Raw genomic sequence first — 13,079 nt, forward strand, 5'->3', positions numbered from 1 at the left:
TGTAGCCCCTTGGGGATGCCCAACAAAGTCTTTTTGAGTTGGGCAAAATTTCGAACTTCCAGGAACTCTCACTCTTTCCCGGACGGAGGTTATTTTTTTCCCCATATCCCCATTGTTAATATTCCGTTTTAATGACAGCCTACTACTTCCGTCTGTCGTCCCCCCCCCTCCCTTTTCAAAGCTGCATGTGAAAATTCCGCTCATACACGTAACGCAGCTGCAACTTTTGGCCAAGATTATTGGGGGGGGGGCTCTCCCCGCGCGTACCTCAAAAGGTGATCGGCTTGGGTTGGGCTACACTAAATTCCCAACAAAAGGGGGGGGGGATCTCATAGCCAAATTTAGCTAGTGGTGAGGAGAGGGAACTCCTGGTAAAAAGGCAGCGAACGAAACGTGGACGGAGATCTCTCCCTATTTGTAACCCACCCGGCAAATGGGTCGGTGGGTAGGTGAAAGGGGTGGGTAGATCAAGGAGATTCGCGGGAATTAAGCCCAATAACTTCTTCGTTCCTTTTCTCCATTGGCTTAGACCCCAGGTTTTCCCTTTCACTTTCGCGCAGCCCCAATCCTGGGTGCTTTTAAGTGAACTTAACCCGAGTTGAATCCCCTTAATCAGGGCGTTCAATACGTCCCTTTTTTTCTTTCCGTTGTCGCCATTTGCCTCTTGCCTCCCTTTTGCGCAATCGGGGCAGGATTTTTAACCCCTTTCCTTTTAAGTGCCGAGAGCAAAATCGACTCTCCTCGCCACCCCTTCCCGCTCTTCGCCAGCCCCTCGACTCTGGATCGCCTCCTCATTCCCAAAGTGAAGGTGGGACTCGGTGCTGCGTCCGAAGCGAAACTGGCGCCAAGAAGGGAGCAGAGCGAGCGCTTTGTTGAAACCTATCTCGGCGAAGTTGCCCAGAGTTTCTTCTGAACACAATAAAATAAGATAAAATAAAAAATTTAAAAATCCCCAGCTCTCCTCTAGTAGAGGATTCCTTTCTTTTTATTTGGCCCTTAACCCCTTTCCTGTTCCGGAAGTCAAAGCGGGCAGGCAGGCCTTGGACTAGGCGGAGATTTGAAGATTTGTAGGCCTTTCTGACTCCTGCCCGTTTTTCCGGAATCCTTAAAGGCGATCGGATCATCCGGGGTTCACCCACAGCAGAAGCCCAGGTTCTCACCCACCTGTGGCTAGGACACCGTAGAAGAGTGGAAGATCTAACGGAGGAGTAATCCGGTGTGATGCCATCCTATAAAACCAGAGTGCTTTGAGGCCTCAGTAGAAGGTACCTCAGGCGCCTAACGAAGGCTTAGGCGCACAGAAATGCGCCCTGTTCTTTGCAAAGGATCTTTCCTGAGAATACCTGTTTCTCGGGTCAAAATCGATTTTGTTTCCTTCTGGATTAAAACTTTCCAGCAGCCATAGAAACGAGCGTTCTGCCCCTCTGTCGGTCTCTTTCCCTCTTTTAGGTATATTTTACAACACTGGCGCTTGTGGCATCTTTTAAAAATCTAAAAGATTAATTGGGGCAGATCCAGCATCTTCCCCGTTGTAAATGAGGGGTTGCGTAAAGTAAATTTAGATATATTGATGCTCCAGAAAACCAGATCTGGTTTTGCAGCAGGGTCTGCAGAGGAATTGCAACTTTTCTCCCAGAAGGAGATTGAGAAAATCGGTGGTTTGAATTAATTCGAAATCTGCCAAAAACGCCCCACGCGGTTTTCTTCCTCTGTCACCCTGAGAGCATTACCTAATTTTTGAAAAAGAAACCAACCACCATCACCTTTTGGTAACAGCTGTGAAGAACTCACCCAAACTCTTCCAAAAGCGCAGTGTCCAGTGACACTTTCCAGCATCTCCTGAAAAGCTCGGCACCAGGTAACCCCAGAATTAACCAGTTTTTAAATTAATGAACCAGATTTAATAGGTTCGCTTTTTTAAAAAAGCCACTTGTACATTAAGAAAGTTCAGGTTTCACAACTGTTTGGTTTGGAGGTTATTTTTAAAGTGGATGCTTGATTGGTTTCAACGGGGCTTAAACATGAATCAAGATATAGCCACCAACATATAACAGGGAAGAAACTACACACTTTTTCCCAGTAGCAGAATTAATATTCAGTATTAGCAGTAAAAACACAAGGGGTTGAGATCAGTAGTGACCCTGATATTGGCCCCCTCCTGGCTATTACATAAAGCCCTTCTCCACCCCCACTCCAAGCTTCCTTCCACTTCTCTTAACGTTCCCCGGACTTGTAAACAGAAAGCAGCTATGGCGCCTTTTATTTGGGGGGTCACTAAGGAGATCCAGCCCATTTAGTGTAAACTCATTGGGTGTAAATGAAACGAGTGTCAGTATGTCTTATCCATATAAGATAAAAGGAGCGGGAGAGTGAAATCGGGGAGGCAAACAAAACACACACACACACAAATCTTTCACTCTTTCAGTACAGCTACTACTGTATTGGAGTAGTGCGGGAGACAATGTGTAAACTTTCCCTTTTTCTCCACCCTTTGCCTCCCCCCCCCCAAAGAGTCCTCCACATCTGGAAAGTTTGCAGCTTCATCCACTGGCTAGAATAGAATAGAATAGAATAGAATTCTTTATTGGCCAAGTGTGATTGGACGCACAAGGAATTTGTCTTGGTGCAGATGCTTTCAACGTACATAAAAGAAAAAGATACATTTGTCAAGAATCATGTGGTACAACACTTAATGATTGTCATAGGAGTCAAATAAGCAATGAAGAAACAATCAATATTATAAAAATCTTAGGATACAAGCAACAAGTTACTGTTTACTGTAATGAAAAAGGTGGCTGAATGTTCGTCCTCCATACACACACACACACACACACACACTTTCTTTCTTTCTTTCTTTTCTTTCTTTCTTTCTCTTCCCCTTCCTTCCTTCTTTCTTTTTAACTTTCTTTCTAACTTTTTCCCTCTTGGCATAATCTTCCCAATCCACTTCTAGGTGATCTTGGACAAGAATGAAACGGATTCTCTCCTTATATGGCGATATGGTTGGCGCACACACTCATCTTAAAAACGGTGTAGCCTACGCACATTGTGCGTGTGTTCGAATCGGCAATAGCGCTTGATGCAAGCAGGCAGCGCCCTTCTTAGAATAGTTGAGGTGGTCATCCCTTTTTGGGGTGAAAGGTGTTTTTTAAAGGCCTTATGGAGGAAGAGAATTTGGGGGGGGGCTAAGATCAGGTCTCGTGACCTGAATCCCCTATTGACGAATTTACGGTAATTAGGCTAGGTTCAAATCCCCCCCCCCCCAATACCTGTTGAATGTATGAAATCCCGCCTTCCCGCGATAGATGGGGGAGAGGAGGGTGGAAAGAAGAGATGCGGGAAGTAAGTAAGGTCTTAAGCATAAAACGTATCAGGAAAGACTTAATGAACTCAATCTGTATAGTCTGGAGCAGTGTTTTTCAACCAGTGTGCCGTGGCACACTAGTGTGCCGCGAGACATGGTCAGGTGTGCCGCGAAAAAGGAAACTCAGATTCCAGCCTCACAACTTTTGCTGAGAGAGAGAGAGAAAGCAAGAGAGAGAGAGAGAAAGAGAGAGAGAAAGAGAGAGAGAAAGAGTGAGAGAGAAAGAAAGCAAGAGAGAGAGAGAGAGAGAAAGAAAGCAAGAGAGAGAGAGAAAGAGAAAGAAAGCAAGAGAGAGAGAAAGAGAGAGAGTGAGAGAGAAAGAAAGCAAGAGAGAGAGAGAGAGAGAGAGAAAGAGTGAGAGAAAGAAAGCAAGAGAGAGAGAGAGAAAGCAAGAGAGAAAGAGAGAAAGAAAGCAAGAGAGAGATAAAAAAGAAAGAGTGCAAGAGAAAGAAAGCAAGAGAGAGAGAGAAAAGGAGAGGAAGGGGGAGAGAGAGAGAGAAATGAGCAAACAGGAGAGGAAAAAAGAGAAATGAGAAAATGATTGAGACAGAGAATGAGAGGCAAGAGAGAAACAAAAGAGAGATAGAAGTGACTCTTGATTAAAGCATATGATAAAAAGCAACCAAAGAATAATAGACAAAAAAAACCCAGCCCTCACCTGTTTTTGGAAATGGTTCAAGAGTGTGTATACACACACACACAAAGGTGGGGAGGAGACAGGGATGGAAAAAGAGAGGAAAGTGTCTTAGGGTGTCATTTTGGTTGGTGGTGTGCCCCAGGATTTTAAAATGTAAAAATTGTGCCGCGGCTCAAAAAAGGTTGAAAATCACTGGTCTGGAGGACAGAAGGAAAAGGAGGGACATGATCGAAACATTTAAATATGTTAAAGGGTTAAATAAGGTTCATGAGGGAAGTGTTTTTAATTGGAAAGTGAACACAAGAACAAGAGGGCACAATCTGAGGTTACTTGAGGAAAAGATCAAAAGCAACATGAGAAAATATTATTTGACTGAAAGAGTAGTAGATGCTTGGAACAAACTTCCAGCAGACGTGGTTGGCCAATCCACAGTACTGAATTTAAACGTGCCTGGGATAAACATAGATCCATCCTAAGATTAAAATACAGGAAATAGTATAAGGCAGACTAGATGGACCAGGAGGTCTTTTTCTGCCGCCAGTCTTCTGTTTCTATGTTTCTAAGCTAATTTCCCTATAAAACCTTCACTTTCTTGGCCAAAGATTTCGGGAAACAGGGAAAAATAGGGGGGCCAAAGACTTGAGAATTGGACTTCCTCGCTGAACGTTTATTTCCACACGAAGCAAGGGGAAAGGTGGCTCATTTCATTTCACCTCTTTTCTGCCTGCCTAATGGTGCGGGGGGGGGGGAGAGGGGGAGAAGCCCACCTTTCCGAAGGGAGGGAAAAGCAGGATTGACAGCCAGGAACCGGGCAATCGGAGTCTTAGTTCTTCTCAACCGGCGGCCCGTCAGGGAGACGCCTGGACTCTGACGTCAACCCGCCGCTGCCAAATTCGCCCGGAAATGAACTTGTTAATAATAAGTCTTCCCCCCCCCCATACACACGCTGAACCCCCCCCCGCCCCGCCCTTCATTGCCTTCCTTCTCCCCAAAGCAGCCAGGGATTCTGAACCCTCAACCACCCTTCTCCGTTGCCTCTCGGTCACCTTCCCACCCAGACAAAACAATCCCAGATTCTCCAACGCGGCAGGCGGGAAGGCGCACTCGAAACTCCCCCCCTCAATACCCCCCTCTCCTCCTCCTCCTTCCCCTGCCCTCCAGCTTCCCACCGGGCATGTGCTGCGGGAGGGGGGGAGAAGGTAGAGAGAAGGTAGACAACGCTGCCCCTTTGAAATCTGTGGTTTCTTCCCCAACCCCCCCCCCCCCAAAAAAACCCTATAACTTTAGACTGTTTTCAGTCCACTTATCCCCGTTTCTAAGAGGTCTGTAAGGGGCGTGCATAAGCGCACTATTGTGCCTACTGTCCCTTTCCCACTGTCCTATTGTCCTCTTTTATCGTTACTTTTTTAAAAACTTATGTTTATACAATTATTAGGAAAACCTGTGGTCTAAGTGGTTAAAGCTACTGCTTACAGGCAGATTCTCCAGGCTCAAATCCAGGTGAGGGTATGGCTAGCCGATGAGAGCAAAATAGCTGGAACTTGATCTATACTAGTCTCCCTTTTTTTTCATTGTCAGCAAAAGATGATACACAAACTACGACTGTCCTATACATGTTTGACTAATAAGTAAGTAAGTAAATTAATTAATATCTAAATAGATAGCTAGATGAGAGAGAGAGAGAGATGAAAGGTAGATAGATAAATGACAGATAGGTACATAGGTAGATAGGTAGATATATGAAAAATAGATAGATAGATAGATAGATAGATAGATAGATAGATAGATAGATAGATAGATAGATAGATAGATAGATAGATAGATAGATAGATAGATAGATACTGTAAATAGGCAGACAGACAGACAACTTGTGTGATAGGTACTGGTAAGGTGGTTAGGGAGACCCAGGTTCCAGTAGGTAGGTAGGTGAAAGAGAGAGATGACAGATAGAGAGGTAGGCAGGCAGGCAGGTAAGTAGATAAGTGAAAGAGAGAGAGTAGATAGATAGATGGATGGATGGATGGATGGATGGATGGATGGATGGATAGATAGATAGATAGATAGATAGATAGATAGATAGATAGATAGAATGATAGATAGATAGATAGATAGATAGATAGATAGATAGAATGATAGAATGATAGATAGATAGATAGATAGATGATAGATAGATAGATAGATAGATAGATAGATAGACAGATACAGATAGATAGATAGATAGATAGATAGAATGATAGATAGATAGATAGATAGATAGATAGATAGATAGATAGATAGATAGATAAATGATAGATAGATAGATAGATAGATAGATAGATAGATAGATAGATAGATAGATAGATAGATAAGATAAGATAGATAGATCTTTTTCCAGTCTGCCCCCAGCTCCCTCCCTGCCCTTTTGCATGTAATTCCAGGGGGAAAACCCCTTTTCAAAGCACAGAGGAGCCGCCAAACTCCGGGTGGACTGGGGGGCTGGGGGCGGCCGATGTGGCAAAGGCGCCGACCCGCGAATCCTTCTCTGCGGCAGAAGCCCGGAGGCCGAACCGGGGCTGCGAAAGGCAGGCAGGCAGGCACCCACGCGGGCCAGGCAGGCCACTCCTCTTTCCCCCGGCTAGAAACCGAGAAGACAAGCGACATTCTTGGCCAGGCAAGATCCTGCCCGGCAGAGAATGGGGAGGCCTGGAGTCTAGAAGGCGCCTCTTGTCCTTCGGGGTCATTGGACGCCCCGGGGGGGGGTGGACAAAGGTGCCCGCTTAGACCCGCAGCACATCACACACACACACACACACACACACACATACACACACAAGCCCTAGGTTGCAAGGCGAGCAAGCGCTCCCGGGCCCGGAGGCTGCTTGCTGCTGCTTTCCCCAGTCACAGGTCCATATCCCCCCCCAAAAACCCACCTTTCTGGTTTTCCATCCAGCTTCTGCTTTGCATGCGAACTTAAGAGTCCCCCGTGCTCGAACTAGCAGCACCCAACAAAAGACACACACACACACACGCACACACACGTCGTAGGTGGGTCATTGGCGCGCGGGTGCGCGCGCGCTCGTGGGGAATCGAAAACAATGCAGCAGCAGCAGCAGCCACCAGGAAAGTGACAGTCGGATAAACGGCGGGCTGTGTGATCTACTTAAATGGAGAGTCCGCAAAGGAGCGGAGAGGACGAGATCCCATCGCTAACCCGAGACCTTGGAATGGAGGATTTAAAAAACAGTCGAAGGTTTTGGACAATTCAGCAAAGAATTCTGCATAGGCACCAAAGGCAAATTCCTTGTGTGTCCAATCGCACTTGGCCAATAAAGAATTCTATTCTATTCTATTCTATTCTATTCTAGTCTAGTCTAGTCTAGTCTAGTCTACGCTACTCTATTCTATTCTATTCTACTCTACTCTATTTTACTGTATTCTACTCTACTCTATTCTAAAAAAAACCGCGCCTGCTAACCACTATCAAACATGGGGAGGAGAGAAACCTGCCTTCTTCGTTATCTTCCCCTATACCCTTAACAAGAACGGGATTTGAAATAATACGAAAGAAAAGGCGTCGTTTTTAAGAAACGCCCCGAAAATCAGGCTCAAATACAACAAAAGTTGCCCCGCGTTTTGATTTCGGGGCATCTTTTCTCCTCCTTCCGGCTTCCAGAGATTCAACAACAGCCGCGGGGCCAACCGGGCAAGATTGTAACGACGAAGCGACCCAGCGGTTTTTTTCATTAGAGACCACCAAGGTCCCAGTCCCCAGAGTCGAGAGCGTCACCGAAATCGGGTGGGGATAAAAAGGAAACTGTCGCCGCTGCCTTCCCTCCGCACCATTTGGTTAACCCTGACCTGAATAACATTTGTAGCAATCTCTTCTGAATTAAAATCGTTTTTAATTCAAATTAAAACAAAAAAAAAAGAATAATTAACCCTTCCTCCCAGGCAACAGGGCCTGAGCTTTCTGCGGGGAAGAGTGGAAGGTTTGTTTTAGACAAGTGATAAAAATCTCGGTTAACGAGCTGATAATTCGCCCTTGTTGTTTTAAAAGACAAATTGTAAAGATTAATCAAGCTGGTTGATTTATGGAAGGGGGGGAGAGAGAGACCCTAAGACTGCCCAGGAAATTGTAGGGTCAAGTTACCTACAAGCGGTTCTTGATCAGCGCTGAATTAGCCCCCCGCCCCCGCCCCACCCCAACCAAACTGGGCACCCGCCCGGAAAGGAAAGGGCACCCTGTTGCAAACATGTAGCAGATTAAAATATATATTGAATAGGTTCAAATCCCGGTAAGAGTACGGCTAGCTGATGAAGCAAACTAGCTTGAAATAGATCTATACTAGTCTCCCTTCATTTTCATTATCAGCAAAATGTTACACACAGAGAGACACGTGTGTGTATTGCATATGTGTGTGCCTATTCCAAAACCCACCGCCCCCAACTCTCCCTTCCAAACATTTCACCATTCAGAATTCGCAACATTATTCGGGTTACAGTTGTTCTTGATACAATAAATACCATGATCGTCACCACCGTCGCTACCACCGATATTGTTACTACTATCACATCTGCCCTTTCTTTTTTCCTTTTTTCTTTTTAAACACCACCCTCCTTCCCTGGTTTTGGGGAGGAGAATCATCCTTCGAGCTTTCTCTCCCTCCCTCCCTCTCTTTTCTCTCTCTCTTTCTTTCTTTCTTTCTTTCTTTCTCTCTCTCTCTCTTTTTTCTCTCTCTTTCTTTTTCTCTCTCTCTCCTGCCCACCGGCAAAGGCTTAATCCTCGGAGCAGCAGCGCCCTGCGGTTCTCTCGGAGGCTGGCTGGAGGAAGGACGCGGCCCTATCGCTCCCCGTGTTCCGCCTGGCCCCCCTTCAAGTCCTGCTTCTAAAGTCCCAGCAACATTTGGCCAGCCCGGTCCAATCCCTTCGGCCGCCCGCAAACACACACATATACGGCTTCTTCTGCTTTTCAAGGGCGGCGGGAGAGAAGAAACGCGGTGGAGGTAGGAGGGGGGGTGGGCTTTCTCCGGTTCTCCCCACGGCGCCTGCCAGGATCGCGCCGGGTTGGCCCGGCTCCTGTTTTCCTAGGAGAGATCCGATTCCCGGCTTCTGGCAACAAGGGAAGGTGCGAGAGCTCTTCCTTCCTTCAAACCGGTTTTCTCCCAGGCTCTTCAACCGGGGCGCTCCGAGGACTCTTGGCCGCTCCGGCTTCCGAGCTCTTTTGGGCAGAGGAGTCCTGGCTCCTTCGGAAGGCCCCGGTGGTGATTGCGGAGGGGGGGGGAGAGAAAATGGACTCTCTTTGCAACGCCTGCGGGCAGCCGATGCCGCACAAAGGCAGCCGCCTAAGCAAAGGATGCCTTGCGGTCCGCGAAGGCGGCGCGTCCTCGGATTGAATTCGTGCCCTGCGCTCATTCTCTGGGCAGAAGAAGCCGCACGGCTGGTTAAACAACCCATTTCCTCCTCCATTTCATTCCATTCGCCCCCCCCACCCACCCCCTCTGGAGAGAACCCGCTTGAACGGGCAGAGGAGGACGCGGCGCGGTGGGTTAGCAGCAGTCACCCAGCCAGCCAGCCGGCTCCAAATTCCCCGTTGCTCCCTGAACCCAGGATTCAAAGACTGCGCTATCCCCCCCCTCCACCCCCGCCAAAAGCCTCTCGTTTCCTGGGGTCAAAAGGGAAAGAGAATCGGGCGGGAAGGAGGGGAACCGATTGGGTGAAGTTGCAGACGGTTTCCCCTAAAGTAAATGGGGATGGGGATTATTATTATTATTATTATTATTATTATTATTATTATTATTATTATTATTGTCATCGTCATCGTCGTCATCATCTCATTATTATTATCATGATCATTACCATTATCAGTATGCGTGAGTGTGGACTTAAGACAAGGAGCGATGGGTAAGTTTATACACTGCTCAAAAAGATAAATAAAGGGAACACTTAAACAACGCAATATCACTCCAAGTAAATCAAGCTTCTGTGAAATCAAACTGCACTTAGGAAGCAACACTGATTGACAACCAATTTCACATGCTGTTGTGCACATTCATCTGTGTATAGAACAAAGTATTCAATGAGAATATTTCACTCATTGTAGAATGTGCTATTTGAGTGTTCCCTTTATATATTTTTGAGCAATATAGTTCGCTCCTGGTAAATTAATTTTACCCCAATGTGTAATTTGTGGAAGGAAAATACCGACACCGTAGCCGCCCTTAGGAAAATACGAACTTTTTTTTATTTCTCGTTAATTTTCTATTGTCAAGCTTATGAGAGGTTTTTTTTGGTGGTGGTGAGGACATTTTTCCTTTTAATTATACGATTAAACCCATAATTTGCTTCCAATTGCTACCCATTCGTTTTTTCCTGCTCTGAGAGTAAACCCTTTGCTTTATCATTGTTATATTTTCTTGGACATGGGGTCTATTGTTGAGATTTTTATCCGTCCCTTCATCTTTGTGCCGACAGACACATTCGCAACGCACAATTCGGTGGTGTGTTGTTTTTTCCCCCCAGCCACAAAGACACCTGTGTTCGAACGGACGCAGCAAAGAGCGTTTGTTTATATTCACTCCGTCCTCTTTCACACACGCGCCACCCGCTTTCCTGCATACTCTCCCGCTCCCTCTCCCCATTTATCCCATTTTAAGAGACTTTAAAAGAAAAAGACTATGAACCGGAAAGAGGCTGCCGTAAGAACCGCAAGTCAGGCGTGTCACTGGGAAGTCCGATTAAGACACGAGTTGTCGGCAGCTATTCATTCCAAAAACGCGCCCTCCTTCCTTAGGTGTCCTGTCACCTGCGGCTCCCGTCACTGACACTCGCTTCAAGAGTTAAGGGTACATTCTTTAGGATACAAGCAACAAGTCACAGTCACAATGTAATGGAAAAGGGTGGCTGAATGTTCGTCCTACACACACACACCCGTTCTTTCTTTCTTTCTTTCTTTCTTTCCTTTCTTATTTCTTTCTTTCTTTTCTTCCTTCCTTCTTTTTTCTTTCCTTCTTTCTTTCCTTCTTTCTTTCCTTCCTTCCTTCTTTCTTTTCTTCATTTTTATATTTCCTTCTTCCTTTCCTTCCCTCCTTCTTTCTTTTCTTCCTTCCTTTTTTATCTCCTTCTTTCTTTCTTCTTTCTTTCCTTTCTTTCTTTCTTCCTTCCTTCTTTCTTTTTCTTTCTTTCCTTCCTTCCTTATTTCCTTCTTTCTTTCCTTTCTTCCTTATTTATTTTTCTTTCTTTTTTCCTCCCTTCCTCCCTCCCTCCCTTCCTTCCTTCCTTCCTTCTTTCTTTCCTTCCTCCTCCCCCCTCCTCCCTCTCTTCTTCCTCTCCCTCTCCTGGTTTGGGTGTGCAACTTCTCGCCAGCCACACGCCTGAGATTAAGTCCATTCCGTCGCCCGCTTCCAGCCTGCCCTGCTCGACCTTCTCTTCAAAAGAAAGAAAGAAAAAGCCCCTCGCTTTTCTCTGCAGAAGGAAAGCCGAAAGGGTCTCTCACACTCCCCTTTCCCCCGCCTTTCTTGCATCCTGCTAATATCAATCCAACCGGGTCGCCCTTTTCTTGGGTGGCCTTTTCTTCCCTTCGGCTGCCCGCGGGATAAGAAAAGGGACACTTTCGGAAGCGGGCCCGCTTCGCTCGGAGCCTGCCGATCTATAAGGGCGGCTTCTCCAGTTGCAAACTTCCAAAAACGCCGAGCGCTAAGAAGTTCTACAAACCGCGCGCCCTCCCGGCTTTCTCTCCGCAAACTCGCCTTTGCAAACTCGCCCGGAGAAAGTCAAGCAGGGAGATGGGTCGGGAAGGAAGGGGGGAGTGAGAGAGAAAATAACCCCGATTGGAATAACAACCGGACCACCAGACACACAAACACACATATACACACCACGTCCGAGTATTAACCCAGGAAAATACTGATCCTGACGCCCCACCGGAGGAAAAACCCGGGACAGGCGCGACTTCTCTTTTGGGGGGGGGGGGTTGCGCAGAGCCAAAGCAGCCTCGGATACTCACCGCAAACCGAGGGTGTCTCCCTCTGGGCGCCCGATCCCCGCGGCGGCCGCGACAACACAGGCAGCTGCTCCAATGCCAGCCGCGGGCAGAGGGGAAAAAAGGGAAAGGGGTTGGGAGGGGTGGGGGGAGCGGCCGGGAGGAGGGGCACCAGCGAGGGAGGGACTGGCTGCGCGGAGGGGAGGAGGGAGCCGGCTCAGGCGGCAGGCGCGGCATCGACCCCTCGCACTGTTCCAACGAACCGGCTGGGGGCAGGTACAGAAATAGAAGCACGTACGACTAGCGTCAGAAGCGCACACGCGCGCGCGCGCACAGTCACAGAGAGAGAGAGAGAGAGAGAGAGAGCCATACACGCACTCACTCCACTTCTTCCTCCCCGCTCTCGCCTTCCGGGTTAGCAGCCCTCAGCAAGCAGCCTCCCCAGAACTGATTTGCAGCAGCTCTAAGTGGTGGTGATGCAAAACGAGATGCCGTACTCTGAGAAAATGTTATTTTACTGAAACGCGGTTGCTATATCCGCAGTAACTGAATTAAACATGCCTGGGATAAACATATGTCCATCCTAAGATAGAATAAAGGAAATAATATAAGGGCAGACTAGATCAGTGTTTTTCAACCAGTGTGCCGTGGCACACTAGTGTGCCGCGAGACATGGTCAGGTGTGCCGCGAAGCTCAGAGAGAAAGAAAGAGAGAAGAGAGAAAGCAAGAGAGAAAGAAAGCAAGAGAGAGAGAGGAAGAAAGCAGAGAAAAGAGAGAGAGAGAGAAAGAGAACAAGAGAGAGAGAAAACAAGAGAAAGAGAGAGAGAGCAAGAGAGAGAAAGAAAGCAAGAGAGAGAGAGAAAGAGAGGGAGGGAAGGAGAGAGAGAAAAAGACATAGATGGAGGTAGGGAGGGAGAGAGAAAGAGAGCAAAAAAGAGAGGAAGGAAGGAAGAGAAAGAAAGGATGGAAGACGGGAGGGAGAAAGAAAGAGGAAGGGAGAGAAAGAGGGAGGGAGAAAGAAATAGAATGAAGGGGAGGAAGAGAGAGAGAGAGAATTTTTTTGTGCAAACTTTTTTAGCCCCCCCCCCCTCAATGTGCCCCAGGGTTTCGTAAATGTAAA

The 13,079-nt window shown here is 47.1% G+C and overlaps 1 protein-coding gene across 2 annotated transcripts in view; it reads right to left on the minus strand.

The window, feature by feature from the left end:
* GATA2 (GATA binding protein 2) overlaps positions 1 to 12,214 on the minus strand; it is a 30,650-nt gene extending 18,436 nt beyond the window's left edge. For both annotated transcript variants that reach the window (XM_070738395.1, XM_070738394.1), the window contains exon 1: positions 11,983 to 12,214. The gene's annotated coding sequence lies outside the window, so the exon portion shown is untranslated. The remainder of the gene's footprint in view (positions 1 to 11,982) is intronic.
* Positions 12,215 to 13,079: the final 865 nt, after the last annotated feature.

Source organism: Erythrolamprus reginae, chromosome 2 (genome assembly GCF_031021105.1).
Source record: "Erythrolamprus reginae isolate rEryReg1 chromosome 2, rEryReg1.hap1, whole genome shotgun sequence".
Classification (NCBI taxonomy): domain Eukaryota; kingdom Metazoa; phylum Chordata; class Lepidosauria; order Squamata; family Dipsadidae; genus Erythrolamprus; species Erythrolamprus reginae.